This window comes from Dasypus novemcinctus, chromosome 17 (assembly GCF_030445035.2).
Source record: "Dasypus novemcinctus isolate mDasNov1 chromosome 17, mDasNov1.1.hap2, whole genome shotgun sequence".
In the NCBI taxonomy this organism is placed as follows: domain Eukaryota; kingdom Metazoa; phylum Chordata; class Mammalia; order Cingulata; family Dasypodidae; genus Dasypus; species Dasypus novemcinctus.
In genome coordinates, this window is record NC_080689.1 from 460,436 (window position 1) to 474,605 (window position 14,170).

Genomic DNA, 14,170 nt, shown 5'->3' on the forward strand with positions numbered 1-14,170 from the left:
TGGTTCCAGCCTCGGCCGCAGGTGAAGCCCCCAGCCCGTGACTCAGCGCAGGCGGGGCAGCTGAGGGAGGCGGTCAGCATCAGCGAGCTCCCGAGCTCCGCGTCTGCAACCAGCGCGCGCCTCCACGCCAGGCCGGCAGTGGTTCAGCCGCAGTCAGCCGAGCAGGGGCGCCGCGCCCGGCGCTCGCAGCACCCCTCACCCCAGTGCTGACCTGGCCCCAGGAGACGGCCCCGCCAAGCCCCCCAGGGGCTCTTTCCCGGGATACTTGGGTTTACTGCCTCACGGCTGCCCAGGCCTCCATGCCCGCGGGCAGGCAGGGCTCTGGAGCGCCTCGGGTCGCTGCCCTTCTCCTCCTGAGCAGGCTGGGGGCTGGGGAAGCGGCCCTGCTGGTGGGCAGCTGGCCCTGGAGCCCTGGACATGCTTCTCGGCAGTTCCCGCCCTGGCGGTGGGCCGGGGAGGCCCAGGGCAGAGGCCGTCGAGGTGTCCTGCCGGGTCTGCTCACAGGCCCCTCCACGTCCCCAGCAGGCCCTTCCCTGGGCTCAGGGACACTAGCCAGTGCCACCGGCCGCAGGCCCCGGGCCACCCCAGCTGCCGTCGCTGCAGGAAGCGAGGCTCCGTCGGCCTCTCGGGCTCCTGACGTCCACGCCCTTCGCAGGGGGGCATGCGCGGTTGTCCATCCTTTCCCCATGCGGGCTCTAGAACCGCCAGAGGAGCCAGGGCCTCCACCCTCCGCGAAGTCACCGCTGCCACCGGAGCGCCTGGCCTCCCGGAGCCTTGCCATTCTCCCGCACCTCAATGCTGGCCATCGTGAAACCACTGCCTTTACATTCAGGCATTTAAAAGTCCACATTCACCCATTTATCCCAGTCAGATGGAATCTGTCCCCGACTCCTCCTCACCACCGGCCTGCCCCCAGCATGGGGTACCTTCACCTGGGGCTCAGGTGAGACCGCCCCGTCCACCTGGCCTGGGAAACTGGGCCGGTTCCCCACAGATTCAAGCGGAGAGGCCCCTGCCTCAGCCTCAAGGCCTCAGAGGCCAAGGTAGACGTGAATGTCAGTGCGCCCCAACTTTTCTCACTTGTTTCAACGTGAGAAAATGATATTTATACAATGCATGGGGGTAAATTGGAGGGAATTCAAGGATATCTGCATTAGCTTTGTGAAAAATGCATTCCTCTTCTATTTTATATATTATAAAAGTAAAATACATGATGAGGAGCATTACATTTGAATTTGTATAAAATTTTCCAAATAAAATAAATTCAAATATTTTAGTGAGAAGCTTGAGCTTGCTTCCATTTACTGTAATTTTATGACGAAGTTTCCCTTAAGCACCTTCTGATTGTAATCCTTTGTATTTATTTGTGCTTTTCTCCTGTTTCTTCCTTTGCCATTCATCCCCTTGGTTGTCCCTGTCTCGTCTTTCCTCTGAATTATTGCATTTGTTTTCTTGTCGGCCTTCATAGACACTATAACTTCACTAAGATTTATTACTATTATTTTAATCCAAGGCAAAATATTTGGTTAAAATTTCATCTGGCAACGGCAACATTGTGGGGAAGGAGTGCACGTTCTATGTGAGATGGTCAGTTTTGTTTTATTTTGCTTTGTTTAGACTCTGGATGTCAGGGTTGAACCTGGGACCTCCTGTGTGGGAAGCCAGCGCTCAACCACTGAGCCACATCCACTCCTCTGAGTTGGTTTTTTGTTTGCTTTTTTTGTTTTGTTTTTAGGAGGCACTGGAGACTGAACCTGGGATCTCCCATGTGGGAAGCAGGTGCTCAACCGCTGGAGTGACATCTGCTTCTTTGATGGTAGGTTTTTTGTTTTTTTGTTTTTTTAATTTCTCTCCCCTTCCCCACACCCCCCTCCCCAGTTGTCTGTTCTCTGTGTCCCTTCGCTGTGTGCTCTTCTGTGTCTGCTTGTGTCAGTAGCACCTGGAATCTGTGTCTCTTTTTGTTGCATCATCTTGCTGTGTCACCTCTCCGTGTGTGCAGTGCCATTCTTGGGCAGTCTGCACTTTTTTGCTCTGGGCAGCTCTCCTTATGGGGTGCACTCCTTGCACGTGGGGCTCCCCTATGTGGGGGACACCCTTGCGTGGCACAGCACTACTTGCACGCATCAGCACTGCACGTGGGCCAGCTCATCATACGGGTCAGGAGGCCCTGGGTTTGAACCGCGGACCTCCCATATGGTAGGAGGACTCCCCATCTGTTGGGCCAAATCCGTTTACCTGATGGTAGGTTTTTATGCTTGTCCCTCCCGTTAGTACCTCGTGTTGGCAATGTGCTGGTTACTCTCTCTTATTTATCTTTGACTGGGTTGGGTGTCCTTGGGCCAATGGTAGCTGCAGAGAGTTCCAGTGGTCCCAGCTTCTCTGTGCTTGTCCTCCCCACTGCTCTGTGCAAACTGCTTCCAGGAGGGCTTTGCTGTGAGCCGTGCTCACCCCTGTTCCCATTGCATTTGTTGCAAACCACAGGTAATGATTTTGTATTTCGGAATGGTCAGTTCAAGAAAAATTAAATTTTTGCAACCCCTTCTAAGGTAGACTTTCTGAGCTCTGCTGCTTCTCTTCACTTCCTCTTGTGCTTTGTCACCCTAAACCAAGGCCCCAGGGTGCACCTGCAGCCATCCTCCTCGTCCACGGAGCCCCAGCTCTCTGCCTGTGACCCACATATCCCTGCAGGCCCAGGCACGCGTCTGCCTCCGTTCACTGGACCGGACGTCGCGGGGCAGTCGTTGGGACGATGTCCACGCTCTTGTCCATGGCATGAACACCGCCGAAATCTTATTTACTCAGTTCTAAACCACGAGCTTTCCAGGGTGCCAGTTTACATCTCACCTGTTATTCAGGTGCACCTGATCACATAGTAAGATGGGTTCACACAAAGCTTATTTAGGAGAGAAGTCACAGAAGAGGGAACATGGCTTGGGGAGCTTAACTCAGTAGCACTAGCAAAGTTTATTGGAGTAGAGAAATGATTTCGAACCCTGTAGTTTGGTCGCTTAGATTTGTCTCTGGGTTTGCTCCTATGGGATTCATGCTACAGTCGCTCAGTGAAAAACAAACAACAACAAGAAAAAAATAGGAGAAGGGGAGCATTAGGAAAAGAGCCATTTTTCCAAATGCTATATTTGACATTAGGGAACAGAAAAAAACAGGTATTAAAAGCAAATAAAAGAATCTAGTGAAAAACTACCCTCAAAAATATGAAAACTGGGAAGCGGACTTGGCCCAGTGGATAGGGTGTCCATCTACCACATGGGAAGTCTGCAGTTCAAACCCCAGGCCTCCTTGACCCGTGTGGAGCTGGCCCATGCACAGTGCTGATGCACGCAAGGAGTGCCCTGCCACGCAGGGGTGTCCCCCGCGTAGAGGAACCCCACGCGCAAGGAGTGCACCCCGTACGGAGAGCCGCCCAGCGCGAAAGAAAGTGCAGCCTGCTCAGGAATGGCACCACACACATGGAGAGCTGACACAGCAAGATGATGCAACAAAAAGAGACACAGATTCCCGTGCCGCTGACAACAACAGAAGCGGACAAAGAAGAAGACACAGCAAATAGACACAGAGAACAGACAACGAGGGGGGGGCAAGGTGGAAGGAAAAATAAAATATACATATATATGAAAACCTAGATGAAATACGTTCATAAAAATTAAAATTCCAAGATGTCACAAGAGGAAACCATAAATTTGAATAGGCCAAAAAGTATCAAAGAAATTGAAATATTACTCTAGGGCCTTCTTTTCCCAAAAGCCCAAGACTTGGATAATTTTAGGGTTGAATCATATCAAGCTTTCAAGGAGCAGCAAACTCCTATCTTACACAAATTGTTCCAGAAAACATTTAAAAAGTACAAAAGCTGCTCAACTCACCTTGTGAGAATAGTATAATCTTGATTCCATAATCAGATAAAAATAATAATAAAATGAATTAGGTTCTTTTTCACTTATGGATGTCAATGAAAAAATCTAAATAAAATATTCTCTCTCCATATTTAACAATGTATTAAAAAAGACTTTATGTTCATGTAGTGTTTACCCAGGAATGCAAAGAAGGTTCAACATTAGAAAAACTATCTCTTCACTAAATTAAAAAATTCTGCTATTCCAGCAGATGCAGAAAAATCATTTTATATTTAACACATTTCTGATTTTTCAAAATTCTTACAAAATTAGAACTAGTAGGAAGGTACTTCCTTAACCTGTGAAAGGCTAAATATCTCAAACCTATGTCAAACATAAAATCTAATAGAGAAATTTTAAATCCTTAACTTCAAGATCAGTAAAGTGCCCACCACTATTTAACATTATAGTGGAGTTCCTGGGCAATACTTTGGAATAAGAAGAATTGAGAGAGGTTAGCATAGGATATCAAATTGTCATTATTTGCAGAAGAAGAAAGATCATAGGCTAAGAAAAAACAATAAATTTTATTAGAACTAATAAGAGGTTAGCAAGTATGTTAGTTACAAAATAATTTAGAAAAATCAACATATCTCTGTAGCAATAACTGACTAGAATATATGACCAAAAAATACTATTCATACTCTCTCCATTTCTCTACAAAAATCCACATAATCAAGGCATGGGGGAGGCCCGTGGAGAGGGAAGGATGGACACGAGAGACCATGGAGAAGGAGGCAGCTGCAGAGCACGTGGAGAACAGAAGCAGGAGAAATGGGGGGAGGCCGTGGCCCTGCACCCCAAAGTGCCTGAAGCACAACACAGGTCATCACGCGATGTCAGCACGGGAGCTCTCCAAGGTTATGGCATAACAGACCATCAAACGTCACTGAGCTTCCAGGTGACTCCGACACCACAAGCAGCTTTCCTGCCCATATCAGAGACTTCAAATGGTCAGCCCTAAAAAGAAAGAGGGTGAAGTATGAAGCAAGACACATGTTCCTCTGAACGATGGACTCAGCCTGCTCTGGTCTCCTGAATGACAATCTATCTTCCTTCCAGAAGAAAGTGTGTGCCTGAACTATGACTAGCTCCCTTGATATGGAACGGCCAACACCAACTAACGATACTTGCTCCCATTGCCTTGTTCCGTGATGGGTGACTTGAAAGAGTTGAAGAAACCACAAAGAAGCACAAAATGCTGAACTCTTGGAGTTCGGAACAGTATTTTCTGTCAGCATTTATGTAAACATGCTTCATAAAGAGGGCCAGATCTTCCCAGTTTCTAAGGCTACATTTCACTGTTGATATCACTCAGCTCTAACTCTGCTGACTGATGGGAAGGGCATGGTATGTTGCAGACGTTGACCAAGAAAGGAGAAATAGAACTGAATCTCAAGCCTGGTACCAATTCCTAACTTTTCTATTTTGGCTGCTTTATTTGTAGGGCTACAAAAGCTTTTCAAAGCATATTTACATATGTACAGCTTGCCACTCCTCCCCAACCAGTCGAAAATCACAGCCTCTTACACGTTTACTCTAAATGACAATTTTATCTTCTGTATTTGTTGATGCAAGGTACCTTAATAACCCTGCTCTACCACCAGACCTCTTTCAACGAAGGCCTCCACCACGGCATTCTTGTAAGGAGATCCTTCTGCTCTGGGAACACTGTGATAGCATCATCTCCCTGTAGGAAAGAAAAGAAAACTAAATATTACACAGTTACTTGAACCCAGGAGAAAACCTACAACCAGAAATCATTAACAATTTTAGAGCAAAAAAGAGAAAAATAGGTAGATTCAGTTAATATGTGAAAGTTATTTCCCAACCTGAGAACAGAAACAGAAAATGAGCAATTTACCATTCAAAGTTTTCACCATCGGAGTCAGCTCCTGAAACAGGGCGGTTGGTGGCCACCCAGAGCTACCTAAAGCAGCTTCTGGAGGACCCAGGAGACCAGAGGAGTACCCTGCAACCTGCGTGAGAGTGTGGAAGGAGGAGGCTGCCCATCTGCAGGGAGGAACCGTGAGTAGAGCCCTCCACGCTGCAGAGGCCGGTGCCCGTGGCGTGCAGGCCGCCTCGGGAGCTATTTCATGGTGGAAGTTCCATCTCCCCCAGTGAAAACGGGAGGAAAACACGGCGTGGCACCGACTTCAGCTACTGATTACAGGATTCGGCAGGCTGAAGTAGAATCCTGGGAATAACTAAACTTTGAGCCTGTTCAGGTTGGAGGGAAGCTGTTGGCTGCCATTCTGACTCCGCCCCGGGCACAAGGGGAAGCAGCGCTGAATGAAAATCACAGTGCTTGTAAGGACCGGCTTCCTTCCACCCAGGTGGGATTGCAGCTCTAGCCTAAACCCCAGTCCCACCTCCAGCAGGGAGGAAGCTGGGGGACCTGCACCACCTCTCTGGGAAGCCGCAAGCCACACCACAGAGGCTGGTGCCTGTACTACTCTAGGGGCGCAAGCTGCCTCAGGATCTGTTCCGTGGCTGGAGTGAAAAGCTCCATTTCCCGTAAACGGTGGAGGAGGAGACAGATGTCCACTGACCTCAGTTACCGATTAGTGGACTCGGCTGACTAAAGTATAATCCCAGAGCCAGCTGGGGTCTGAGCGTGTTCAAACGGGAAAGTCCAGCAGCTGCCACATTGAGTCTGCCCCCGGCATGAAGGGGAGCCTGGCTGAGTGAAATCCAGTGAAGTTAGGAACAGGCTTCTTCCCACCAAGATCAGACTGCAGCCCTAGCCTAGGCTCCAGCCCCACCTCCAGCAGAGAGGTAGCTGGTGGGACCTGCACCAGGCTTTCCAAGCAACTGCAACTGCTCTCCACTGGCAAAGGCTGAAGAGTTGGACACATGGGGTATGCATCCCCATACCCCAAGAGAGTAGGAGAGGAGCTGGGTATCCTCGGCCTCTCCAGGCAATGGCAGGAGTTTTCGGCTCACACAGATTTGTTGAGTACCTTTGAGCACATCTCCACCTCTGTGCCCCCACAGGAGAGGAGGGAGCTGGTGTTGCCTCACCCTCTCAGGGCAACAGTTTTGGGCTGCACAAGTCTGGCTGTTGGGCACCTGTGGCTCCACCTCCATCCCCAATAGGACAAGAGACGGACTGTGTTTGCCCAGCCTCTTTGGGTAACTGCAGGTGCTTTTGGCCCACACAGCCTGGACTGGGGGGTACTTATGGAAGCACCCTCACCCCCCAATAGGAAAGAAGGGGGTTGTTCTTTCCACAGCCTTTTGGGGCAACAGCAGACCTTCAGCCTGCATGGCCTGGACAATTGGATGCCTATATCGCCCCCACCCCCAATAGGATAGGAGGGTTTTGGTGTCTCCACAGCCTCTCTGGACAACGGTGGGCACTTTCAGCCACGGGGACTGACCTGTCGGGTGCCTGTGATCCAACCCCATGCCTTAAGAGGACAGAAGGGCCTGATGTTTCCTCAACCTTTCCAGGCAATGGCAGGTATTCTCAGCCTGAAGGAACTGAACTGTTGAGCACCCAGAGAACCATCCTTACCACCCAATAGGACAGGAGGGGGCTGGTGCTTCCTCAGCCTCTCCGGGCAATGGTGGGCACTTTCAGCCTACAGGACTGAACTGTTGAGCATTTGTGGTTCTGTTCCCACCCCCTAAAGGGCAGAAGGGATAGTACTCCCTAAGCCTCTCAGGGCAACTGCAGGCGTATTTGGCCCACAAAGATTAGATTGTTGGGCACTCCAGAGGGTCCATTCCCACTCCTAGTAGGGAGAGCGTCTGGAGATGCATCGGTTTACCTGAGGAACTGTGGTCATTTTGGTCCCACACAGCATAGATTGCTGACCAAAACTATAGCTCCATCCCTACCTAAGGTGGGGGAGGAAGGGGTGTGAAGCTTCACCAGTGTCTCCGGGTGACTACAGACAGTCTTGTGCCCAACTGGGATTACTATACATGGCTGCAGCTCTGTCCCTACCCCTGACAGAGGAGAAAGGTGGGAGAAGCTTCATGACTTCCTGGGTCAATGTGAGCAGCTTCAGCCTCCATAGCTTAAGCACCAACTACATCCTTGGCTCCTACTACACAACCAGCAAGGGAGAAAAGATAAGAAATCGCTAAACTAAAGGGAGAAACTGCACCCAGAATAAATACTTCTAGCAAGCCAGATGCGGAAACACCAACAAAAAATTACAATCCATACCAAGAAACAGGAAGAGATGGCCCAATTAAAGGAACAAGATAAGCCTGCAGATGACATAAAGGAGTTCAGACAACTGATTTTAGATGTTCAAACAAATCTCCTTTATAAATTCAATGAGAGGACTAAAGAGATTAAGGATATTAAGAAGACATTGGATGACCACAAAGAAAGAATTTGAAAGCATACATAGAACAATAACAGACCTTCTGGGAATGAAAGGTGCAATAAATGAAATTAAAAATACACTGGAGGCATATAACAGCAGATTTGAGGAAGCAGAAGAAAGGATCAGCAAGTTCAAAGACATGGCCTCCAAAAGTGAACAAATAAAAGAACAGATGAAGAAAAGAATGGAAAAAATTGAACAGGGTCTCAGGGAACTAAATGACAGCAAGAGACATGCAAATATGTATGTCATGGGTATCCCAGAAGGAGAAGAAAAGGGAAAAGGGGCAGAAAGAATATTTGAAGAAATAATGGTAGAAAATTTCCCAGCCCTAATGAAGGACATAGATATCCATGTCTAAGAAGCACAACGTACTCCCATCCAAATAAATCCAAATAGACCAACTCTGAGACACATACTAATCAGAATGTCAAATGCCAGAGACAAAGAGAGAATTCTGAGAGCAGCAAGAGAAGAGCAATGCATACACATAAGGGATATCCAATAAGATTAAGTGCTGATTTCCATCAGAAGGCAGCAGTGGTATGATATATTTAAGATACTTCTAGCCAAGGATTTTATACCCAGCAAGATTATCTTTTAAAAATGAGGGTGAGGTTAGAATATTTACAGATAAACAGAAACTGAGAGAGTTTATAACAAAAAGACCAGCTTTGTAAAAAATAATAAAGGGAGTGTTATAACCTGAAAAGAAAAGATAGGAGAGAGAAGCCTGGAAGAGAGTCTAGAATTGACAACTGTATTAGTAACAGTAGCTAAAAGTGTCAAAAATAAAATGACGGACAAAATGCAAAGATCGAAATGGATGAAATAAGAACTGCCTTTACAGTAATAACATTGAATGTTAATGGATTAAACTCCCCAATCAAAAGACACAGACTGGCAGAATGGATAAGAAAACATAAGCCATCTATATGTAGTCTGCAAGAGACTCACCTTAGACCCAAGGATACCAATAAACTGAAAGTAAAAGGTTGGAAAAAGATATTCCACGTATACAGTAACCAAAAAAAAAGCTGGGATAGCTATACGTATACCAGATGACGCAGACTTTAAAAGCAAAACTGTTATTAGAGACATGGAAGGATATTACATGTTAATCACAGGGATGATTCACCAGGAAGAAATAACAATCATAAATACATATGCACCTAACCAGGATGCCCCAAGATACATGAGGCAAACACTGCAACACTGAAGGGAGAAATAGACATCTCTACAATAATAGTTGGAGAGTTCAGTACACCGCTCTCAGCATTGGACAGAACATCTGGGCAGAAGATCAATAAAGACACAGAGAGCTTGAATAATATGATAAATGGACTAAACCTAATAGACATAAACAGAACAGTGCACCCCAAAACAGCAGGATATACATTCTTTTCAAGTGCTCATGGATCTTTCTCCAGGATAGACCATATGTTGGAACACAAAGCAGATCTCAACAAATTCAACAAAACTGAAATTATACGTAATTTTCACCATAAATGAATATACCTTGATATACATTAAAATACAGGTCTAAAGTGTATATATATATATACTATGCAAGAATATTGGGTGGCCGGCACCATTAGATGTCCATTTTTCAATCCAGTGCTTTTATTAAATGGAACAGAGGAGTTGAAAGCTAATGAATGAACTGAGCTAAGTTGTTGATTTCCTGCTTTCTGAAATATCCTTTATTTAAATTCTACATGGCAGAATTGAGCCATTTACATGTATAATCTTTCATCATGAGAAATGTAAAGGGGTAATTTAGGACTATGATTTTATTAAAGATTTGGAGGTTGCAGAATCATTTTATGTTAGAGAAATAGCAGAGCGAGGGTGGCCTGTCCCCGAGCAGTCCATCCTCTGCACTACGGCCTTTATGAGGCTGCATTTTTTTTGTATTTTCAGAGGGAAAGGGAGGGAGAAATAATGGGCTCTTATCCCTAGGAAACCCAGCCTCGTTGTCTAGCCCTGCAAGCTGGCAGCTAAGCTCTGCGAGGTAGTCTTGACAGAGTCTCTACTTTAAAACAATGTGATGATGTCACAGACCATTTGGTGCCAGTAGTGTAAACACGTGAGACTGTGCATGTGTGTAAGTAAAACTGAAATGAAACTCACAAATGCTTATTTCTGGACAATGAGATGATGGATGGCTTTTATTCTTCTCAACATTTGGTATTTTCAGGGTTTCCCACAATGGTTTTTTTAAATAGAGAATAATTCCATTTTATTAAAATGTGTCTATAAACTAGGAAAAAATAACTATTCCTAATAGTGATAAATATTGCAAATATCTAGAAATTAACAACCAAAACATGCAAGACCTAGATAGAAAAAAAAAATTCTTAATCTAATAAAAGATATAGAAGAGAATCAGAATAAATAGAGAAATGTTGCATTCTTCTGATTTGGATGGCAATAGCAGGGAGTAGTCAAATTGCTCCAAAATTAGTTTATAAACACAATGCAATCCCAGTAAAATTTCCAGTTGGACTTTTTTTTTTCTGAGAGGGGGTTGCACTCCAAGGGCTCACCCATCCGTTTCGCATTCTATGCTGTCTCTGGCCCACTGTATTTAGCCTCAAACAAACCCAAAATCTCTGGTCTTGTCTGGACTCGGCTGGCCTCCAGGCTCTGCATCAGGTTCAGTTCTGGAAAATGACTTGTTTTGCCTTTTTTTCTGCATTTGCTATGCAGTCCATGGCTCAGGTGTGTCTCCTGGAGCAGGTGGCACCCGACTCTCTGGGCACCCTCCCCAGCTACCCCGTCCCAGCCACAGCGCAGCCCTGGTACCTTGAGGATGCACGAGTCTCGGCAGAGTGGCTGCCGCGTACTTGCAGATGAGGATGGCGCTTCACAAGGACTGAACAGCAGCCCCATCAGAGCCGCAGGCTGTGAGGCCTGAGAGGGAATTCGGAGGCCCAAGCGCAACGGGCACCTGCCTGAAGACTGGCGACACCTTGGGGTTAGACCCAGAAGTCATGCATGAGGCTGTGGGGGGAAACTGGCTTGCCTGATTGTTATTGAAATGTCACACCTGTTAAATGTTGCAGTTGTTAGATGTTGCAGTTGTTCCCTGTTATTGTAAATGATGTTGAAGTTCAGAGAGCAAACAGCTGCTTGGTAGTTTCCCAATAAACGCAATGGGAAAACTAGGGTTGAGGCTCTCAGTTCCAGAAGCTGTGAGTCCCCTGGTCCCAGGTTTGTCTCCCCTCTTGTGTCTCTACTGTTATTTCTGCATTGCCTTCCCTCCGAGCCAGCCCACTGTGAGCTGAATGCAGCATGGGGCAACAGCAGTGACGCTGCTGGCCAATGGATATAGACCACTGGCCTGGGAGCCTCCAGTGGACTGTGGTCAGCCAGCAACCCAACAGCCTGCTTCAGAGCCAGTGGAAGGCTGCACAGGAAGGAAAGGAGAGGATTCGTGGTGCATCAGCACACGTGTCCTGAATGCCCCTCTGATTGGGGAGCGGCACGTGACAAGGAAGCTGATCCGTAGTAGAGCTTTCTGGGCATGTTGATTTCCTGAATGTCCCTGAGGAATCTGTAAGTAAGGAAAACCTAGAATATGCCCTTTAAGCCTCTACCTTAAATACTAAATTCCTGCAAGAACAAGACCATCAGGCAGTGTCAGAATAACCTTGGGCATTCTATAGACATGGGGCGGGCAGTGGGGGAGCTGGTCTAGCTGGGGTGAAAACCAGGCTAGATGCATGCAGGGGTCATTGGTGCAAGTAGGATTTCAGGCAAGAGGGTCAGCCGGAAACACATCACCAGGCACAGCTCAGGGCACGAAGTCAGGTCTACTCTGAGGTTATGCCTCTCATTTCAAATTGTCTCAGCATAATAGCTGAGTGGCAGTTCTTTCCATCTCCCTTCCAACTTCCTTCCAACAAATTCCCTGTAGTAAATACCTCTCAGTATAAAATACCTAGTCCTTTTTACCCAACCGCATGCTAAATAACAAAAAAATCAGTAAAACCAGGAGGTAATGCACACCTGACCATCATGTCAACTTGATACAACATTTAGCAATTGGCTCCTCTTCGTCATTCTGCCCAGTTTGCAAACTGGAAGCAAGTAGAGGCAAGGTATCTTCTGAAAGGAAGGAGCAGGGGTGAGGAATGGAGAAGGAAGGGACAAGGCTGAGCATAGAAACCATAGGTCCCTGGGGCAGATGGTATTTTCCAAAGATGGGGAAACATGTTCTCCTGGGGCTGACATTTCCACACCCCCTCCTCCCTTCCCCTTTCACCTGGTGGCCCTAGGACTGTACTGATCAATAGAATGTGGTGGGATGGACATTGTGGGGGCTTGGTCCTTATGTGCCCTTGTTGCTTCTACTGGCTCCATCTCAGAATCCCGCCATCACGTATAAAGTGCAACTACCCTGAGCCTTCCAGGCCATGGGGAGAAGAGGAGCACCACTGAGCACCAGCAGGTCAGTGAAGAAGCCACCTTGGCTTGGACATCAACCCAATGGCCTTTCAGATGGCCCAGCCCCGGCTGCCATCAAAAACAGCAGGCACCCAAGACCCCAAGCTAGAGCCAACCAGCTGAGTTCAGTCGACCAACAGAACCATTGGAGAGAATCACATTTTTGGGTGTTAATCCACTGAGGTTTGAGGGGGTTATTAGGCAGTAAGAGAGAGCCAGGACAAAACTTGTCTCAGAATACAGCAGTGTTGGTTGGGGGAGGGCTCTCCACATTTCCAACTTCTTTGGGTTTAATTTCCCTAGATCTAGCTGATGAAACAGATGACAGCCAACCAGGAGATGGAAGGAATCCATTGAAATTAATGGAAAAATCACAGATGCTCCGGTCTGTCACATCCCCAAAGACATTCAAGGCCGCAGAGGCCCCCTGGTAGGACCAGGTCACAGCCAGGAAGCAGGTGAGCTCGTACCATGCAGGTGACCCTGGACTTGCTCACTGGCCACCTGCACAGGCTCACTCGGTTCATTTCATTCACCTCCTAAGAGCACAACCTTGTTTTATACAAATGAAGTTTGGGGCACAACTGATGGCCAGTGCAGGGCTTTACTATGTTAAAACCATGAGACGAGTAGAGATCACTGAGGGAGGAGATGTGGAGAAAGGAAAGAAAAGGTGCAAGGCTGCGCCACTGGGATTCTCTAACATTTAGAGCAGGGTTTCTAAACTTAGTGCTATCGGCCTCTGGACTGGATGGCTCTTTGCTGGGGGTGCAGCCCTGTGCGTGGTAGGGTACCTGTTGCATCTCTGGTCTCTGCTCACTAGATGCCAGCAGTGGCCCCGGCTGAAAGCATGGGGAAAACTGCAACCCACTCCTAGCACTCTGTTGAGATTGTTGCGTCTACTCATGAGGGAAACAGTCTGTAAGTTTCTTTTCTTGTAGTATCTTTTCTTTGATTTAAGAATGATACTAGCCCCATGGAATGAGTTAGGGAGTGTTCCCTCCTCTTCAACTTTTTGGAAGGGTTTGGGCATAATTGGAGTTAAACCTTCTTGAAATGTTTGGTAGAATTCCCCTGTGAAGCCATCTGGTCCTGAGCTTTTCCTTGTTGAGAGATTTTTGATGACTGATTCCACCTCTTTACTGCTAAATGGTTTGTTGAGATCTTCTATTTCTTCTTGAGTTAATGTAGCTAGTTTGTGTGTTTCTAAGAATTTTTCCATTTCATCTAGGTTATCTAATTTATTAGTATACAGTTGTTCATAGTAACCACTTACCGTCTGTAAGTTATTTATTTTCTGTGCAGCAAAGTGGATAGCTTTTTTACTGAAACTATAAAGTTAGGGTCACAAGTCATACACAGTTGTTAGAAAAAAAAACTCTTTAAGCCATCAACTCTACAATATAATAAGAACTACCTCAGATTTGGATGCACGTCCCAGATAATTCTTCTCTTCCTTAA

General features: G+C 46.8%; 1 long non-coding RNA gene across 1 annotated transcript; it reads right to left on the reverse strand.

Moving 5' to 3' along the window:
* Positions 1-4,419: 4,419 nt before the first annotated feature.
* Positions 4,420-6,072, reverse strand: LOC101444959 (uncharacterized). The gene is made up of 3 exons (XR_187942.4): positions 5,776-6,072; positions 5,494-5,601; positions 4,420-4,871 (listed from the first exon to the last, which is right to left on the reverse strand). It is a non-coding gene; the product is annotated as an uncharacterized lncRNA (long non-coding RNA).
* Positions 6,073-14,170: the final 8,098 nt, after the last annotated feature.